This window comes from Nycticebus coucang, chromosome 2, assembly GCF_027406575.1.
Source record: "Nycticebus coucang isolate mNycCou1 chromosome 2, mNycCou1.pri, whole genome shotgun sequence".
Lineage (NCBI taxonomy): Eukaryota > Metazoa > Chordata > Mammalia > Primates > Lorisidae > Nycticebus > Nycticebus coucang.
This window is the reverse complement of record NC_069781.1, coordinates 143,678,841-143,700,562: the sequence shown is the minus strand read 5'-3', so window position 1 is coordinate 143,700,562 and position 21,722 is coordinate 143,678,841. Positions and strand designations below refer to the sequence as shown.

The window sequence follows — 21,722 nt, the reverse complement described above, 5'->3', positions numbered from 1 at the left end:
GTTTACTAATAATAAAATGCCACTCCTCAAATGATCTCCCTAACGTCTTTTACAATTCTTAAATTTAACATGTATTGTGCTTTCATTTTCATCAAGCTTACATTTTCATCAAGTTAAAAGTATTTTCTAATTTTCCATGTAATTTCTTTTTTGACATATGGGTTATTATAAGGGTATTTTCAAAGTTCCAAATATGTATTTGGGGATTTCTGTTTTTGATTTTTAATTTAATTTACCTGTCACAGGACATACTTTGCATGATTTCAATTTCAGAGTTTTATTGAGACTTGTTTTATAGTCTAGTATTTGGTCTGTCCTGGAGAATAGTCCACTTGTTCTTAAAGAGTATGTGTATTCTGCTGTTATTTGGTTGAGTGTTCCTTAGATGTCAGATATGCTATGCTTGTTAATAGTTTTGTTTAAATCTTCTATAATTGCTACTGATATTCTGTGTGGCTGTTCTGTCAATTATTGAAAGTAGGGTATCAGAGTCCTCAACTACTATTGTTGAATTGTGTATTTTTCCTTTCAAGTGTGTCAGTTTTGCTTTATGTTCTTTGGGATCTGTTGTTAAGTTTGTATATCTTTGTAATTGTTATATCATTGAAATGAAAAAGAAACTTTTATCATTATTAAATGTCCCTATTTTTCTCTGATAATATTTTTGTGTTAGGGTCTATTTTGACTGATATTGATGTAGACAGTCTGCCCACATTTATTTACTGTTTTCATGGGCTGTCATTTAAAATGTTTAACCCATTCAAATTTATTTGTATGATTAGGTTCCTGTCTCTAATTTTGCTATTTGTTTTCACTGTCTCACATCTTTTATTATTCCTCTTTCTCTTTGACTGCTTTCTTTTGTGTTGAAAAAATTGTATTACGTATTTTAATTCTCTCTTTTGTTTCTTTTTTGAACCATATTTTTGAATTATCTTATTGGTTGCTCTAAAGGTTAAGATATACATTTTAATTTATTACAATCTGTGCTGGATTACTAATTTACTTCCAGGAAAATACAAGAATCTAGATCCACTTGTTTTTCCTCCTATGCACTTTTATATGCTTGACATGCAGTTTTATCATCATTATTATTTTTACAATGATCTTAAATCAATCAAAAGAAAAATGATATTTAAAAAAGACATACAGTTGACCCTTGAACAAAACAGGCTTCAACTACATGGGTCCACTTATACATGGATTTTTTTTCAATAAATGTATTGTAAAAAAATTTTTTTTTGACATTTGTGACAATTTGAAAAAGCTTGCAGTTAAACTATGAAGCCTAGAAATATATGTGTGTATGTATATATATTTAAAAAAATTTTGACTCTGAGGGAAGGAGGGAGAGGGGTGGGGCCTTGGTGTGTGCCACACCTTCTGGGGGCAAGACATGATTGCAAGAGGGACTTTACCTAACAAATGCAATCAGTGTAACCTGGCTTATTGTACCCTCAAGGAATCCCCAACAATAAAGGTGTGGTCCCCCTACTATCCCATACTTAACATTATATTTCCTAGCTTACTTTATTGTAAACACATAGTATAGTAACACACTGCAAAGTGTTAATTGACTATATTATTTGTAAAGCTTTTGGTCAGTAGTAAGGTATTGTTAAGTATATGGGGAGTCAAAAATTATAGTTGTTGCTCAAGGATCAGTTGTGTGTACACACACACACACACACACAATTTTTCCCATTTCTTTCATTTTATAGAGTTAAGTTGCCATGTGGTGTTAGCCTGAAGAATTTCCTTTAGTCTACTTTCTGATAGCAACAAATTCTGTCTTTGTTTATGTGTGAATGCCTTTATTTTGTCTTCATTTTCAGAGTATAGTTTTGCTTGATCTATGTAGAATTCTTGGTAGGCCTTTTCTTTCAGCAGACCAAATCTGCCATTCCACTGCCTTCTGTTCTCCATTGTCTTTTATGAGAAGTCAGCTGTTAATTGTCTTCCTTTTGCATACTGAGTGATTTTTCTGTTGCTGCTTTTGAGATTTTACTTTGTTTTTCAATTTTTTTAATGTAATGCATCTAGATGTGGATCCTTTTGTATTTATCCTACTTTTTAAAGCTTTTTGTATCTTTAGATTAATTTTTAAATCAAATTTGGATAGTTTTTGGTTATTATCTCTTTGTACATATTATTCTTTCCTCTTATTTTTTATATTATTTTCTTTTTCTGGGACTCTCATTATAGCATGTTTGTTTGCTTGATTGTGTCCTACAGATTTTGATACCTTATATTCATTTTTCTTCATTCTTTTTTCTTCTGTATTCTTCAGAGTGGATGTTTTTTATCTACTTTCATTTACCTATTTTCAGTGATTCCTTTATGTCATCTTAAATATTCTGTTGTGTTCTAATAATTTTTTAATTTTACTCATATTTTTAATTCCAGAATTTCCATTCTATTGTCTTAAAAACAGTTTTTTTTTTTTTGGTAGACTTCTTTTTTATTTTCTTCTTCATAAGTCAAATACACATAGATCATGAATACATTTATGTATTTAAAAACAGTTTTTATCTTCTGTGATAGTCTTACTGCACCTCTATCACCATTTTGGGGTTCTTTAAGCATGTTTTCTTTTAGTTCTTTCACTGTATTTAAAATTTGATTTGAAGTCTTTCCTAAGTTCATCACCCAAGCCCTCCCTCACAGTTAATTTCTGCTAACTGCTTTTCCCCTAAAGTGTGGGTCACATTTTCCTTTATTTTTTATTTTGGGCATATCTTGTAACTTTTGGTCAAAATTGGAAATTTTAAGTAATGTATTTTAGCAACTCTAGGTGCTGATTCATTTTTCTGGAAAGTTTTTTATTTTATTTATATGAAATTATCATGAAATAGTTTTCCTTGACTCTTGAAATAATTTTTGTCTTAAAGTCAATTTTGTCTGATATTAGCATAGTCACTTTAGCTCTTTTTCGGTGTGGTGGTGGGGTTTACTGTTTGTATGGTATATCTTTTTCCATTCTCTTACCTTCAACTTATTTGTGCCTTTGAATCTCCTTTAGACTGCATACAGTGGTATCGCATTAAAAAAAGACATTCAGCTTATATCTGTCTTTTAATTATGTTTATTCAATTTATATTTAATGTAAATACTGAGAAGGTTGACGTTTTCCTATTCATTTTTTATTTATGACTATTTCTTTCTCTGATCTCTCTGTTAAGGTGTCTCTCTATATGACACACAGATTTTAGGTTTCACTAATTTCTAGCTTGACTGCTCTTTTTTTTGTCTTAAAAAATTTTTTTTAATAATAAGAAGGGCTTTATTTACCAACCAGGAGCTTACAGCATAGAAGATGTCTTAATTTTTTAAGAGCAGTTTTGGTTCACAGAAAAATTGAGAAGCATGTAGAGAGATTTCCCATATGCGCACAGCCTTACTCATTATCAAAATCCTCTACCACAATTGTATATTTGTTACAATTGCTGACACATCATTAGCACTCAAGAGCTCATAGTTGATGTTAGTGTTCACTCTCAGTGTTGCAAATTTTATGGGTTTAGACAAATGTACATGCATAATGACATGGATTCTCCATTATAGTATCACCAGTAGTTTCACTAACCTAGAAGTCTTATGTGTTCCACCTATTCGTCCTTCCTTTTACTTAACCCCTAAAAAACTCTGTAATTTTTACTCTCTCCAGAGTTTTGAATTTTCCAGAATGTCCTATAGTTGGAATCATATAGCATGTGGTCTTTTCAGATGGATTTCTTTCACTTAATAATACACATTTAATTTTCATTCTTGTATTTTCATGGCTTGATAGCTCATTTCTTTTTAGAACTGAATAACATTCTGTTGTCTGGGTGTCCTATGTTTATTTATCCATTTACCTACTGAAGAACATCTTGGTTATTTCCAAGTTTTGGCAATTATAAATAAAGCTGCTATGAACATCTTTGTGTAAGTTTTTGTACAGACATAAGTTTTCAAGTTCTTTGGGAAAATATGAAGGACTATGTTCAGATTGATAATTGAAACACCCAGAGCACTCCCCAGCTGGTAATGTCCTCAGGCAATATCCTCAGCATACAGGTGGGATCTATTGGGACCATGTTTGTATTTTTTTTTACTACCATTGCCTAGCACTTCCTCATGTAACTTGGGGTATTGTGGATATTAGAGTAATAATAATTCTTTGAGAAGGGCTATATTTATCTTCTTGAATATCTAACTTATTTATAGATCATTATGGACTTCTTAATTCTTTATTTTTTGAGTGTATCTTTATAGCTCACTTCATTCTAATTGCCCCTTAAGATTTTCCTCTTTTATTTGTACTAACCGAGGCAACTGGGGAGTGAAACTGAGCATATTGATTTAGTTACCTTGACAATGGGAAAGGCTATTAGATCTCAGTTCCTTCTCATTATATTCCTTATTATATTGAAGTATCCTGGTGACAAAAATCAGGCAGTTTCTGCATGTGAGCACTAAATGGGGATATTTTACCTCATTGATTCCTTTAGCCTCCATAACCAATAGAGCAGATGCCTGTAGCATTGGTTATATTCATCTTAATCAGTCAAAATATAATTCTGTAGAACTTGGTTATATTGATTTTTAAAAACATTCTGGCAAATATAGGGACATAATGTGTTTTCACCTGGAAAAAAAGGAGATTTCATTTGTGCCTGAAATTAATGTCAACAATACCAGCTCAGCAAAACTGCTGTTTTCTAGTAATTACAGAACATTTTGAAATAGATATTGGTATATTAACCAAAAGAGGAAATTTTGGTGCAGAAAACAATGGGAAGGATTTCTGACTACAACTAAGAGATGCATTTTTGTCTTAGTTTCCAACTTCCATGCTTTGATTTGACTCCTCAGCAGAATATGTATCATAATTATTCACAACTTCTTGATACCATATCATTCTTCTAGAAAACCAGTAGGGCAGAGAGGTTTTGATTATTGCATTCCAAAGCTTGCTGATAACAAGCAAGCTTGTTATATAGATTGTGGTTTTCCCAGAAGTTCAATGCTTGAGCACGTGAAGTGTGGGAAGCTGAGGATCAACAGAATTTTTATGAAGTGTAACCTTCAGGAATCTAGTTAAGATGTCTGCCTTTCCTAGCACATGCTGAAGGGCTGGCAGGATCTCAACCCAAAGGGGATGATCGCCTGAGGAAGATACTCTGAAATAGGGGAAAGTGCTGTTAGGATTCATTTTAGGGTCTAAAGGCCACCAACTCTGTTATTTCATCCCCAAACACCCCTGTTCATTGTGCTCCCATTCATCTTTATGTAACAGGCCCTAATCTTGCTTCTCTTCTTCCAGCAATTTAAATAATGTCATCAACCTCAACTAGATCTCATTACAACCAGATCCAGCCTCTGGCAGAGGGGAGATGGATGGATCAGTAGCTTTGTTCCATACTGTGAATGCCACAGAACCATGAGAATCACCCCAGGGGGTGTGCTCAGGAGAGATATCTGCACTAATCTCCAGGTCCAGAAATGACTTTGTCAATTCAGATTAACAGGTTATGTTTAGCATAATGCTCAAGAGCACAGGCTTTAGCATCAGAGAGACCCATGGTCAGATCTTACTTAGCTTTGCTACTTCCTAGTTATGAAATTTTAGGCAAGTTTCTCATTCCCCCTAAGCTTCAATTTTTTTACCTTAAGAATAGGTTTATTAATGCTAATCTTGCAATATTGCTTGTGAAAGACTAATAAGATTGTATATTTTAAGTACTGAGCCCCATGTTGAACTCAAATTTGGCATTCAAAAACCACTGTATCTTATTTTTGATTAATAATTTCATTTTTTTATTGTTAAATCATAGCTGTGAACATTAGTGAAATCGCCTATACCCATTCTAAGATGCACCATAGATGTGACCCCACCCATTACCCTCCCTCCACCAAAACCTCCCCCCTCCCTTCCCCTTCCTTGGCCCTTTCACCATAGTCTTGTGCTATAGTTGGGTTATAGTCTTCATGTGAAAGCTATAATTTAGCTTCATAGTAGGGCTGAGTACATTGGATACTTTTTCTTCCATTCCTGAGATACTTTGCTAAGAAGAATATATTCCAGCTCCATCTAAAGTCTCCATCTTTCTTTAAGGCTGCATAGTATTCCATGGTATACACATACCACAATTTGCTAGTCCATTTGTGGGTCGATGGGCACTTGGGCTTCTTCCATGACTTAGCAATTATGAATTGGGCTGCAATAAACATTCTGGTACAGATGTCTTTGTTATATTGTGACTTTTGGTCTTCTGGGTATAAACCTAGTAAAGGAATTATAGGATCGAATGGCAGGTCCATTTTTAGGTCTCTAAGTATTCTCCACACATCCTTCCAGAAGGAACATATTAGTGGGCATTCCCACCAGCAGTGTAGAAGTGTGCCCTTTCCTCCACATCCACACCAACATTTCTGGTTTTGGGATTTTGTTATGTGGGCTACTCTTACTGGGGTTAGGTGATATCTCAGAGTAGTTTTGATTTGCATTTCTCTGATGATTAAGGATGATGAGCTTTTTTTCATGTGTTTCTAGAATGTGCATCGGTCTTCTTTAGAGAAGTTTCTCTTCAAGTCCCTTGCCCACCATGAGATTGGGTCAAGTGTTCTTTTCTTGTTAATACGTTTGAGTTCTCTGTGGATTCTGGTTATTAGACCTTTATCGGAGGTATAACCTGCAAATATTTTCTCCCATTCTGAGGGCTGTCTGCTTGCTTTACTTACTATGTCCTTGGCTGTGCAGAAGCTTTTTAGTTTGATCCCAGGTCCCAGTAGGGTATTTTTGATACTGCTTCAATTGCCTGGGGAGTCCTCTTCATAAAATATTCATCCAGGCCAATTCCTTCAAGAGTTTTCCCTGCACTTTCTTCAAGTATTTTTATAGTTTCATGTCTTAAGTTTAAATCTTTTATCCAGTGAGAGTCTATCTTAGTTAATTGTGAAAGGTGTGGGTCCAGTTTCAATCTTCTACAGGTTGCCAGCCAGTTTACCCAGCACCATTTGTTAAATAGGGAATCTTTTCCCCACTGAATGTTTTTAATTGGCTTGTCAAAGATCAAATAACGGTAAGTAGCTGGATCCATCTCTTGGTTCTCTATTCTGTTCCAGACATCTACTTCTCTGTTTTTGTGCCAGTACCATGCTGTTTTGATCACTATGGATTTATAGTACAGTCTCAGGTCTGGTAGCGTGATTCCTCCTGCATTGTTTTTATGGCTGAGTAATGTTTTGTCTATTCGAGGTTTTTTCTGATTCCATATAAAATGAAGTATTATTTTTTCAAGATCTTTAAAGTATGACAGTGGAGCTTTAATAGGAATTGCATTAAAGTTATATATTGCTTTGGGCAGTATGGACATTTTAACAATGTTGATTCTTCCCAGCCATGAGCATGGTATGTTTTTCCATCTGTTAACATCTTCGGCTATTTCTTTTCTTAGAGTTTCATAATTCTCTCTGTAGAGATCTTTCACGTCCTTTGTTAGGTATACTCCCAAATATTTCATCTTCTTTGGCACTACTGTGAAAAGAATAGAGTCCTTGACTGTTTGTTTGGCTTGGTTATTGTTGGTACATACAAAGGCTACAGATTTATCGGTGTTGATTTTGTAGCCTGAGACATTGCTATATTCCTTGATCACTTCTAAAAGTTTTGTAGTAGAATCTCTAGTGTTTACCAGATATACGATCATATCATCTGTGAAGAGTGAAAGTTTGATCTCTTCTGACCCTATGTGGATACCCTTGATCGCCTTTTCTTCTCTAATTGCAATGGCTAAAACTTCCATTACAATGTTAAAGAGCAATGGAGACAATGGGCAACCTTGCCTGGTTCCTGATCTAAGTGGAAATGATTTCAATTTAACTCCATTTAATACGATATTGGCTGTGGGTTTGCTGTAGATGGCCTCTATTAGTTTAAGAAATGTCCCTTCTATACCAATTTTCTTAAGTGCTCTGATCATGAAGGGATGCTGGATATTATCAAAAGCTTTTCTGCATCAATTGAAAGAATCATATAGTCTTTATTTTTAACTTTGTTTATGTGTTGAATTACATTTATAGATTTACATATATTGAATCAGCCTTGAGACCCTGGGATAAATCCGACTTGGTCATGGTGTATAATTTTTTTGATGTGTTGCTGGATTCTGTTTGTTAGGATCTTATTGAGTATTTTAGCATCTATATTCATCAGTGATGTTGGTCTATAATTTTCTTTTCTTGTTGGGTCTTTCCCTGGTTTGGGGATCAAGGTGATGTTTGCTTCGTAGAATGTGCTGGGTAATATTCCTTCTTTTTCTATATTTTGGAAGAGGTTTAGTAGTATAGGTACTAGTTCTTCTTTAAATGTTTGGTAGAATTCTGACGTAAAGCCATCTGGTCCTGGGCTTTTCTTTTTAGGGAGGTTTTGTATAGTTGATGCTATTTCCAAACTTGATATGGGCCTGTTCAACATTTCCACTTTGTTCTGGCTAAGTCTTGGTAGGTGGCGTGCTTCCAGGTATTGGTCGATTTCTTTCAGATTTTCATATTTGTGAGAGTAGAGTTTCCTGTAGTATTCGTTAAGGATTTTTTGAGTTTCTGAGGGGTCTGTTGTTATTTCATCATCACCATTTCTGATTGATAAAATTAGAGATTTTACTCTTTCTCCTGGTTAGGTTGGCCAAAGGTTTATCTATTTTATTGATCTTTTCAAAAAAACAGCTTTTGGATTTATTGATCTGTTGTATAGTTCTTTTGTTTTCAATTTCATTTAATTCTGCTCTGATTTTGGTTATTTCTTTTCTTCTGCTGCGTTTGGGGTTGAAGTGTTCTTCTTTCTCCAGTTGCTTGAGATGTTCCATTAAGTCATTGACTTCCTCTCTTTCCGTTTTCTTGAGGAAGGCTTGCAGTGCTATAAATTTCCCTCTTAGGACTGCCTTTGCAGTATCCCAGAGGTTCTGGTAATTCATGTCTTGATTGTTTTGTTCCAAAAATATGGTGATTTCCTTCTTAATCTCATTTATAACCCATGTATCCTTCAGCATAAGGTTGTTTAGCTTCCATGTTTTTGTATTGGTATGCAGGTTCCTGTTGTTATTTAGTTCAACTTTTATTCCATGATGGTCTGAGAAGATGCAAGGAATAATTTCTATTTTTTAAAATTTTCTGAGGTTAGATTTGTGGCCTAGGATGTGGTCAATTTTGGAGTATGTTCCAGGGGCTGATGAGAAGAATGTGTATGCAGTTTTTTTGGGATGAAATGTTCTGTAGATGTCTGTTAAGTCCAGATGTTGAATTGTTGAGTTTAAATCTAAAATTTCTTTGCTGAGTTTCTTTTTGGAGGATCTATCCAGGACTGCTAAAGGGGTGTTAAAATCTCCAACTACTATGGAAGTAGAGGAAATCAAGTTGCTCATGTCTGTTAGAGTTTCTCTTATAAATTGAGGTACATTGTGGTTGGGTGCATAAATATTAATAATTGAGATCTCATCATATTGAGTATTACCTTTAACAAATATGAAGTGTCCATCCTTATCCTTAGTTATTTTTGTTGGTTTAAAGCCTATTGCGTCTGCGAACAGGATTGCAATGCTTGCTTTTTTCTGCTTTCCATTTGCCTGGAATATAGATGTCCATCCCTTCACCTTGAGTCTATATCTGTCTTTTAATGTAAGATGCGATTCTTGTATGCAGCAGATATCTGGCTTGAGTTTTTGTATCTGTTCCACCAACCTATGCCTCTTTAGAGGACAATTTAAACCATTCACATTAATTGAGAGTATTGATAAGCCTTTCGAGAGACCGGTGGACATTTTTAATCCTTTTGCGACTGTGGAAGTTGGAATTTGATCAAAAATTTTTTGGGTCGGTTTACTTTTGTGGTGGAGAATTACGCTGGTCTTTATGGAGGATTGGTCTAAGAATGTCCTGGAGAGCTGGTTTAGTTGTGGCAAATTTCTTCAACATGTGAATGTCGTTGAAGTATTTAATTTCTCCATCATAAATGAAGCTCAGTTTAGCTGGGTACAGGATCTTGGGTTGAAAGTTATTTTGTTTTAGGAGATTAAAAGTCGATGACCATCCTCTTCTGGCTTGAAAGGTTTCAGCAGAGAGATCTGCAGTTATTCTGATATTCTTCCCCTTGTAGGTAATGGTTTTCTTTTGTCTGGCAGCTTTCAGAATTTTCTCTTCATGTTAACTTTAGTGAAATTGATTATGATGTGTCTGGGGGATGTCTTATTTGGGTTGAGTCATGCTGGAATTCTGAAACTGTCTGATATCTGAATTTCAGAAACTCTTGGCTTGTCTGGAAAGTTCTCCTTCATAATCTCATGGAGAAGAGACTCTGTGCCTTGTGAAGCCACTTTGTCACTTTTGGGGATCCCTATAAGACGGATATTGGTTTTCTTCAAATTATCCGAGAGCTCTCTGAGAGAGTGGTCTGTTTTTGCTCTCCATTTCTCTTCTTCTTTGAGGGTTTGGAAGTGTTTGAAAGCTTTGTCTTCAATTTCAGAAATCCTTTCTTCAGCTTGCTGCATTCTGTTACTGAGGGATTCTACTGTGTTTCTCAGATCTTTGAGGGATGCAACTTCTTGTCTCAATGTGTTGAATTCTTTGGTCATTTGGTCTTTGAATCCATTGAATTCTTGAGATAACTTTTGGAATTCTAATTCGATCTTATTTGCTATCCAGATCCTGAATTCAATTTCTGACATCTCAGGTGTTCGTTTGTGCATGGTGTCTTGTGCTGTTTCTGCCTCATTGATCCTTGGGGGAGTTGATCTACTCTGATTATTCATATTGCCAGAGTTTTTCTGTTGATTTCGCCTCATGATTGTTTTTCACTGTTGCCTCTGGCTGTCCTCAGAGTTGGGGAGGTGTCTCTCCAAGATTAGACCCCTGCGGGATCACTCTATTGTTGCTGGATCTTTGTAGGGAGTGACCCTGTGTAGTAGTTCCTCTTTTGCTGCTGTAGGTTGGGAGTTCTGGTTGTGGAAGCAGCTCCGGTTTGTGACACACCCAGATCCAGCAACAGGGCTGGAGGTGGTGTGCATGGTTCTGGGAGTGCCAGGCGCCCAGTGACTTTGACACAGAGAGCCCAAGGCTCCAGCAGTCTCTGACCAGGAGAAGAGCTCTGAGCAGAGGCAGGGAGGGCTCCAAAGGGCTCACAGCTACCAGAGTCCCTGTCCAGATGAATGGGCTAGTGTGAAAGCTGGGAGGACACAGGAGAGAGGATGCAGGATTGCATGGCTCCTGCAGTTCCTGGTCAGGGAATGCGGAGGCCCGGTGGGTGTGGGTCACCAGTCAGGGGTCGCTGCACAGCTCTTATGGAGGTCTGGGCGGCACCAAGCCCAGGAGTTTGAGGTTGCTATGAGCTGTGACGTCACGGCACTCTACCCATGGCAACAGCCCAAGGCTCCAGTGTGCCAAAACCGTCTCACTCTGCCCCTAAGGATTAAGGCTGTAAGGCAGCTCAGTCCCTGCCTTTAGGCTGCTCAGTCAGTAGGTTACTTTGACCCACGCAATCCTTGCTCTGAGACCCTGAGGGTGGAGCTCGCCAGGGCCATTCTTTCACAATGGCTTCCTGCACCCAGCTCAGTGGCTCAGTCTGGGGCCCCAGATAATGCCCAAAGTTCTCCACACTCCTGCTCAAGCTCTCCCCAAGGCAGTTCAACTGAGTGCCAAGTCCAAGAACACCGAAACAGTTCAAAGGTAAGGCCTTTCTGGTTTGCAGTCACACTGCTGCTTGTACTTATGGTTGCCGGTGTGATTAGGTCGATTGAACACACGCAGCCACTTGCCAGTTTTCCACTGTTTTTGTCCTCCTCTTGGGGTCCAGAAGTCCCTTGCTGGTTCCCTGTATCCTCAAAGGGATGATTATAGGCAGATCCCACTGGCCAGAGATGCCTGGAATCTTGTCTCCCCAGACTCGCTGTTCCCAGTTGCAGGGAAGCTGTTACTCGGCCGCCATCTTTAATCTCCTCTGATTAATAATTTTAATTAAAAGCTTTGCTCAACTTATTTATGTTCATCCTATTCATTGGTCAGCCCAGAAGCATGTGGTGTATTTGCATGCCCTCTGATCACAGTAATCTCCTGCATCCACTCCCTTCCTTTAGCAGCCATGCACTGTAGAGGGGATGCCTTCACCTTGATGTCTGACCCTGAGTTTTGGGTCTCATATCTATTGTTTGACACCTACCTTTCACTTCCTTCATATTTTGAGGGATTCCTAGCACTTTTCCTGCCATTTCAGACTTGAGTTCTCTAGCACACATTTCTTATTTAATCTCTCTTGTTTCATGGTGAATGTTTCGTCAAATCATAGAGGAGATGGTACAAGGAAAACTATAAACATCTGTTCCCTGGAATGAAGATTAATTTTAAGTTCTTCTACATTTTGGAAATTGTCAGGGTTACACGCCAGGGGCAGAATCCTCTAAGATCTGTGGAACTGGCAGCAACTGACTGAAGAAATATAGAATTAGAAATGACAGAAAGGAAAGAGACATGCGGCACAGAATAGAATTAAAGGTGGGAACCCAGGGGTCCATTGCCTGTTTGTGGGATTCTGGCAGTGGCCCAGAGTGTTTGCTCTCCTCTGCTTTTATTGAAGTCTATTTGCCCAAAGAGTAAGATGAGGGAGGGAACAAAGATGCCATCAGTTTCTCTGAGTGAGCATATCAGCCCCTATTATTATTATTATTATTATTATTATTATTTGAGACAGAGTCTCACTTTGATGCCCTCAGGAGAGTGCTGGGGTGTCACAGCTTACAGCAACCTCAAACTCTTGGGTTTAAGCAATTCTCAGGCATCAGCCTCCCAAATAGCTGGGACTACAGGCACCTGTCACAATACCCAGCTATTTTTTGTTGCACTTGCCACTGTTGTTTTAGCTTGCCCAGGCTGGATTTGAACCTGCCAACCTCCGTGTATGTGGCTGGCGCTGTAACCACTGTGCTATGGGTGCTGAGCCACCTATTATTATCATTTAAGTGTTTGAGTAGCCTTGAAAAATCTGAAATCTGAGCCTTGTATTGGGAGAGCCTCTCACTTGAGATCACACAGATTTCTAGGGAGGTGTTAAACTCTGCCAGTTCCCTGTGGAGTAAAATTCCACTGGAATTAATCTCTGAGGAATGGGTGGGAGGGAGGAATTTTCCTCCCATCACCACCACAGAGGAGTTTCCTGTCTGATAAGGGATATAAGCTCTTCTGCCCATATGGCAGAGCTTGAGCTACTCCCTTGATCACTGCCCCAGGCAAATTCAAATCTCCACAATGAGTATCTACTTTGCTTGTTTACTAGGCAGGAAATGACCCAGTTATTGTATCTTTCTAGGTCTTTGCCATAGTCTCTTCTATGGCCATTTTTCCTCAGAGTGCTCACAGACCCTCCAGGGGTGTTTGTAAACTGTATCCTCAACAGGCTAGAATTTCAGAAAAGGAAGAAAGCTTGCTAGCAATGGCTAGCTTAAATGTAAACTAGCTGACTTTTTTTTCTTTGTTCTGACTCACTCAGCCTACTTTTTAAATTTTCCTCTTTTTCTCAGTCCCAATTCTCCCAGCAGGAAATGTAACGTATTTTCTGAGATTTAGCAGCCTTTAAAGTTAGCTGATGACATGGTCTCTGTTAAGGAATGTCATCTTACTTATCCTGTTTTATAGGGATTCAAAATGGTAGTTGGAGTTTAAATCCACGTTTAGAACAGCCTGCATGGTTGTAGGATGTAGGAGTATATAGCTCTATATGAAACTGTTTGCTCTTAAAAAAGAAAATCTACAATGACATTGTTAGGCAAGAAATGTCTTGATCTTACCTGATGTACACAATAAATACAAGAACTAAAAATTTTCATGGCAGAGTTTTGTCCTCTCTTTCTCCCAGGTTATAGCAGTTTCTCTTGTAACAATAATTTAATAGCTTAAGGAAAAGCTCTATTCAGTATTCCCGTAGGCAGAACCAATAAGTATGAGCTCACAATCTAAAATTGCAAAACTCATAGAGAAAGAGTTCATCATGAATGAGAGCAAGCAAAACTTTTTTGTACTGAAATATTTTAAGAATGGTGAATATGATTTTTGAGATGAGATACTTTATGTATCTAATCTTTTCTTCTGTTCCCTTAAAATTATTTGAGAAAACCTAGGAAATAGGGAGATTTTTATGTGTTATTTCTCTCAAGTCAAATAACTATTTGTTGTTGTTATTGTCGTGGATTCGTTGAGGGTATAGAGAACCAGGTTACACTGATTGCATTTGTTAGGTAAAGTCCCTCTTATAATTGTGACCCATCCCCAAAAGGTATGTCACACCTTTTTTTAAAAATTAAGTCTTTTGTACATAGATCATAAATACACTTATGCCATTTTCAACGTGTTGATTCTTTGTACAAATTGGAACACTTACATCATACTAATCAACATAGCTTTCACCTCACTTACCCATCTATAGCATTAGGACATTTGTGTTCTACACATGATAGATCCAACTTGTACTTGCAATTTGCTCCATAGTTGTGGTCCCCTTACTATCTCCTACTATCCCTTTCACCCTGTTCCCTCCCGTCTCCCTCCCCTTCCCTCCTTCATCCTAGGCTAAAGTTGTGTTTTATTTTTCATATGCAAGTGTGAGTGATTATAAATTGATTTTGCAGTAGTACTGAGTACATTGAATTCTTTTTTTTTTCATTCCTGAGAACTTTACTGGAAGAATATTTTACAGCTTCATGGAAATGTAAACATAAGAGAGGTAAAGTCTCCATTTTTTTTTTACTGCTGCATAGTATTCCATGGTATAAATATGCCACAATTTATTAATCCATTCATGGGTCCATGGGCACTTGGGCTTCTTCCATGACTTGGCAATTATGAATTGAGCTGCAATGAACAATCTGGTGCAAATATCTCTATTGGCAAATGATTTTTGGTCCTTTGGATATACACCTAGAAGAGGAATTACAGGATCAAACGGCAGGTCTACATTTAGATCCCTGAGTATTCTCCAAATTTCCTTCCAAAAGGAACGTACTAGCTTGCATTCCCACCAGCAGTGCAGAAGTGTTCCCTTTTCTCCACATCCATGCCAACATTTGTTGTTTTGGGATTTTGTGATGTGGGCTACTCTTACTGGAGTTAAATGGTATCTCAGAGTAGTTTTGGTTTACATTTCTCTGATGATTGAAGATGATGAGGATTTTTTCATGTGTCTATAGGCCGTGCGCCTGTCTTCTTCACAGAAGCTTCTGTTCATGTCTCTTGCCCACAGTGAAATGGGGTAACTTGTTTTTTGCTTAGTAATAAGTTTGAGTTCTCTGTGGATTCTGGTTATTAGACCTTTGTCGGAAGTATAACTTGCAAAAATTCTCTCCCATTCTGAGGGCTGTCTATTTGCTTTACTTAGTGTGTTCTTGGCAGTGCAGAAGCTTTTTAATTTGATCAGATCCCAGTAATGTATTTTTGATGTTGCTTCAATTTCCTGGGGTGTCTTCCTCATGAAGCATTCTCCCAGGCCAATTTTCTCAAGTGTTTCCCCTTCACTCTGTCTAAGAATATTTATAGTTTCATGTCTTAAGTTTAAGTTCTTTAACCAGTGAGAGTCAATTTTTGTTAGAGGAAAAAGGTGTGAGTCCAGTTTCAGTCTTGTACAAGTTGCCAGCCAGTTCATCCAGCAGCATTTATTGAATAGGGAATCTTTCTCCCATTTTATATTTTTAATAGGCTTATCGAAAATCAAATGACAATAAGTGTCTGGATTCACCTCTTGGTCTTCAATTCTGTTCCGTACATCTACCTGTCTGTTTTTGTGCCAGTACCATGCTGTTTTGATCACTATCAATTTATAATAAAGTCTGAGGTCTGGAAGCGTGATTCCTTCTGATTTGTTTTTATTTCTGAGTAATGTCTTGGCTATTCGAGTTTTTTTCTGTTTCCATATAAAACGAAGTACTATTTTTTACAGGTCTTTAAAATATGAGAGAGGTGCTTTAATAGGGATCGCATTAAATCTATAAATTGCTAGGTAGTACAGACATTTTAACAATGTTGATTCTTCCCAGCCATGAGCATGGTATGTTTTTCCATTTGTTAACATCTTCAGCTATTTCTTTTCTCAGAGTTTCATAGTTCTCTTTATAGAGATCTTTCACGTCCTTGGTTAGATACACTCCCAGATATTTCATCTTCTTTGGCACTATTGTAAAGGGAATAGAATATTGGATTGTTTTTTTCCCTTGACTATTTTTGGAAATGATTTTAATTTTACTCTATTCACTATGATATTGGCTGTGGGTTTGCTGTAGATGGCCTCTATCAGTTTAAGAAATGTTCCTTCTATACCTATTTTCTTAAGTGTTCCAATCAAGAAAGAATCCTGGATATTGTCAAAAGCTTTTTCTTCATCAGTTGAGAGAATCATATGGTCATTGTTTTTTAAATTGTTTATGTGATGTATTATATTTATGGATTTATGTATATTGAACCATCCTTGGGACCCTGGAATGAAACGCACCTGGTCGTAGTTTATAATTTGTTTGATGTGTTGTTGGATTATGTTTGCTAGGATCATATTGAATATTTTTGCATCAATATTCTTTTTTTTCCCCACTTATTTTTTTATTTTATTTATTTTTTATTAAATCATAGCTGTGTACATTAGTATGATCATGGGGCACCATACGCTTGGTTCATAGACCATTTGACACATTTTCATCACACTAGTTAACATAGCTTTCATGGCATTTTCTTAGTTATTTTGCTAAGACCCTTACATTCCACATTTACTAAGATTCACATATACCCTTGTAAGATGCACCGCAGGTGTAATCCCATTAATTTCCCTCCCTCCACCTACCTCCCCCCATCCCTCCCCTCCCTTTACCCCTTCTCCCTATTCTTAGGTTGTGACTGGGTTATAGCTTTCATGTGGAGGTCCTACATTAGTTTCATAATAAGGGTGAGTACATTGGGTACTTTTTCTTCCATTCTTGAGACACTTTACTAAGAAGAATATGTTCCAGCTCCATCCATGTAAACATGAAAGAGGTAAAGTCTCCATCTTTCTTTAAGGCTGCATAATATTCTATGGTGTACATATACCACAATTTATTAATCCATTCGTGGATCGATGGGCACTTGGGCTTTTTCCATGACTTAGAAATTATGAATAGGGCTGCAATAAATATTCTGATACAAATATCTTTGTTATGATGTGATTTTTGGTCTTCTGGGTATATGCCCAGTAGAGGGATTACAGGATTGAATGGCAGATCTATTTTTAGATCTCTAAGTGTTCTCCATATCTCTTTCCAAAAGGAATGTATTAATTTGCATTCCCACCAGCAGTGCAAAAGTGTTCCCATAACTCCACATCCACGCCAACATCTCTGGTCTTGGGATTTTGTGATGTAGGCTAGTCTCACTGGAGTTAGATGATATCTCAAAGTAGTTTTGATTTGCATTTCTCTGATGATTAAAGATGATGAGCATTTTTTCATATGTCTGAAGGCTGTGCGCTTGTCTTCTTCAGAGAAGTTTCTCTTCAAGTCCCTTGCCCAGCCTGCACTGGGGTCCCTTGTTCTTTTCTTGCTAATGCGTTTGAGTTCTCTGTGGATTCTGGTTATTAAACCATTGTTGGAGACATAACCTGCAAATATCTTCTCCCCTTCTGAGGGCTGTTTGCTTGCTTTACTTACTGTGTTCTTGGCTGTGCAGAAGCTTTTTTGTTTGATTAAGTCCCCATAGTGTATTTTTGAAGCAGCTTCAATTGCCCAGGGGGTCCTTCTCATAAAAAACTCGCCGAATCCAATTTCTTCAAGGGTTTTCTCTGCACTCTCTTCTAGTATTTTTATAGTTTCATTTAGGTTTAAATCTTTAATCCAGTGAGAGTCTATCTTGGTTAATGGTGAGAGGCGTGGGTCCAGTTTCAGTCTTCTACAGGTTGCCAGCCAGTTCACCCAGCACCATTTGTTAAATAGGGAATCCTTTCCCCATTGAATGTTTTTAATTGGCTTGTCAAAGATTAAATAATGGTAATTAGCTGGATTCATCTCTTGGTTCTCTATTCTGTTCCAGACATCTACTTCTCTGTTTTTGTGCCAGTACCATGCTGTTTTGATCACTATCAATTTGTAGTATAGTCTGAGGTCTGGTAGCGTGATTCCTCCTGCTTTGTTTTTATTTTTGAGTAATGTCTTGGCTATGCGAGGTTTTTTCTGATTCCATATAAAATGAAGTATTGTTTTTTCAAGATCTTTAAAGTATGACAGTGGAGCTTTAATGGGGATTGAGTTGAAATTATATATTGCTTTGTGTAGTATGGACATTTTAACAATGTTGATTCTTCCCAACCATGAGCATGGTATATTTTTCCATTTGTTAACATTCTCAGCTATCTGTTTCCTTAGAGTTTCATAGTTCTCTTTATATAGATCTTTCACGTCCTTTGTTAGATAAACTCCCAAGTATTTCATCTTCTTTGGCACTACTATGAATGGGATAGAATCCTTAATTGTTTTTTTCAGCTTGACTATTGTTGGTATATATAAAGGCTGCTGATTTATGAATGTTGATTTTGTAACCTGAGATGCTGCTGTATTCCTTGATCACTTTTAAGAGTTTTGTAGTAGAGTCCCTAGTATTTTCCAGATATACAATCATATCATCTGTGAGTAGCGAAAGTTTGATCTCTTCTGACCCTATGTGGATACCCTTGATCGCCTTTTCTTCCCTAATTGCGGTGGCTAAAACTTCCATTACAATGTTAAAGAGCAATGGAGACAATGGGCAGCCTTGTCTGGTTCCTGATCTGAGTGGAAATGATTCCAATTTAACTCCATTCAATATGATATTGACTGTCGGTTTGCTGTAGATGGTCTCTATCAGTTTAAGAAATGTCCCTTCTATACCAATTTTTTTAAGTGTTCTGATCATGAAGGGATGTTGGATGTTATCAAAAGCTTTTTCTGCATCGATTGAGAGAATCATATGGTCTTTGTTTTTTAATTTGTTTATGTGCTGAATTACATTTATAGATTTACGTATATTGAACCAGCCTTGAGATCCTGGGATAAAACGGACTTGGTCATGATGTATGATTTGTTTGATTTATTGCTGGATTCTGTTTGTTAGAATCTTGTTGAGTATTTTTGCATCTATATTCATTAGTGATATTGGTCTATAATTTTCTTTTCTTGTTGGGTCTTTTCCTGGTTCGGGGATCGGGGTGATGTTTGCTTCATAGAACGTATTGTGTAGTCTTCCTTCTTTTTCTACCTTTTGGAACAGGTTGAGTAATATAGGTACTAATTCCTCTTTAAAGGTTTGGTAGAATTCTGACGTAAAACCATCTGGTCCCGGGCTTTTCTTTTTGGGGAGATTTTGTATGGTTGATGTTATTTCTGAACTTGATATGGGCCTATTCAACATTTCCACTTGATTTTGGTTAAGTCTTGGAAGGTGACGTGCTTCCAAGTAATGGTCAATTTCCTTCAGATTTTCGTATTTCTGAGAGTAAAGTTTCTTGTAATATTCATTAAGGATTTTTTGGATTTCTGAGGAGTCTGTTGTTATTTCATCTTTGTTATTTCTGATTGATGAGATTAGAGATTTTACTCTTTTTTTCTTAATTAAGTTGGCCAAAGGTTTATCTATTTTGTTGACCTTTTCAAAAAACCAGCTTTTTGATTTATTGATCCATTGTATTACTCTTTTGTTTTCAATTTCATTTAGTTCTGCTCTGATTTTGGTTATTTCTTTTCTTCTACTGGATTTGGGGTTGGAGTGTTCTTCCATTTCCAGTCTCTTGAGATGTCCCATTAAGTTGCTTACTTCCTCACTTTCCGTTCTCCTGAGGAAGGCTTGCAGTGCTATAAATTTCCCTCTTAGAACTGCCTTTGCGGTGTCCCAGAGGTTCTGATAGTTCGTGTCTTCATTGTCATTTTGTTCCAAAAATTTGGCAATTTCCTTCTTGATCTCATCTCTGACCCAGCTATCATTCAGCATAAGGTTATTTAACTTTCATGTTTTTGTATGAGTATGCAGATTCCTGTTGTTACTCATCTCAAGTTTTATTCCATGATGGTCCAAAAAGATGCATGGAATAATTTCTATTCCTTTAAATTTACTGAGGTTAGACTTGTGACCTAAGATGTGATCGATTTTGGAGTAAGTTCCGTGGGCTGATGAGAAGTATGTGTATTCAGTTTTGTTGGGATGAAATGTACTGTAGATGTCTGCTAAATGTAAATGCTGGATGGTTAGATTTAAATCTAGAATTTTTACTCAGCTTTTTCTTGGAGGATCGATCCATCACTGCCAAAGGAGTGTTAAAATCTCTGACTATTATAGAGTTGGAGGAAATCAAGTTGCTCATGTCTGTTAGAGTTTCTCTTATAAATTGAGGTGCATTCTGGTTGGGTGCATAGATATTAATAATTGAAATCTCCTCATATTGAGTCTTACCCTTAACAAATATGAAGTGACCATTTTTGTCCTTCCTTACTTTTGTTGGTTTAAGGCCTATTGTATCCGCAAATAAAATTGCAACTCCTGCTTTTTTCTGCTTACCATTTGCCTGAAATATAGATGACCATCCTTTCACCCTGAGTCTGTATTTGTCTTTTAAGTTAAGATGTGACTCTTGTATGCAACAAATGTCTGGCCTGAGTTTTTGTATCCAGTCAGCTAACCTATGTCTCTTTATAGGGCAGTTTAAGCCATTCACATTAATGGAGAGTATTGATAAGTTTGGTGAAATTTTGGATATTGAGTTTTTTGAAAGTCCAGTGGGCATTTTTAATCCTTTTGCCATTGTGGAAGTTGGAGTTTGATCAGAAGTTTCTGAGTGAGTTTACTTTTGTAGTAGAGGATTGGGTTGGTTATTATGGAGGATAGGTCTGAGAATATCCTGAAGAGCTGGTTTGGTTATGGGAAATTTCTTTAGCATATGTATGTTGTTAAAGTATTTAATTTCTCCATCATAAATGCAACTCAGTTGAGCTGGGTACAAGATCCGGGATTGAAAGTTATTTTGCTTGAGGAGATTAAACGTTGATGACCACCCTCTTCTGGCTTGAAAAATTTCAGCAGAGAGATCTGCAGTGATTCTAATGTTCTTCCCTTTGAAGGTAATAGTTTTCTTTCGCCTAGCCACTTTGAGAATTTTCTACTTCATATTAACTTTAGTGAAGTTAAGTATGATATGCCTGGGGGGTGTCTTATTGGGATTGAGTCGTGCTGGGGTTCTGAAGCTATCTGCTATCTGAATTTCCGGTTCTCTAGGCATGTCTGGAAAATTCTCTTTCATAATTTAATGCAGGAGGGCCTCTGTGCCCAGTGAGGCCACTTCATCTGTTTCAGGAATTCCTATGAGTCGGATATTTGCCTTCTTCGAGTTATCCCAGAGCTCTCTGAGTGAGTGATCCATTTTTGCTCTCCATTTCTCTTCCTCTTTGGAGTTTGGGAGCATTCAAAGGCTTAATCTTCAATGTTGGAAATCCTTTCTTCTGCTTGGTCCATTCTGTTGCTAAGGGATTCTACTGTATTTTTCATATCTTCCGGACTGCAAATTCTTGCTTCAGTGTGTCTAAGTCTTTCGTGGTTTTGTCTTTAAATTCGTTAAATTCTTGAGGCAGCTTTTGAATTTTTCCACGTATTCCTAGTTCCATTTTGTTAATCTTGTTCTCCATCCAAATTCTGAATTCGATTTCTGACATCTCAGCCAGTTGTTTGTG

General features: G+C 37.1%; 1 protein-coding gene across 6 annotated transcripts in view; it reads left to right on the top strand.

The window, feature by feature from the left end:
* Positions 1–21,722, top strand: part of OCA2 (OCA2 melanosomal transmembrane protein) — a 535,577-nt gene that overhangs the window by 217,059 nt on the left and 296,796 nt on the right. The window lies entirely within an intron of this gene.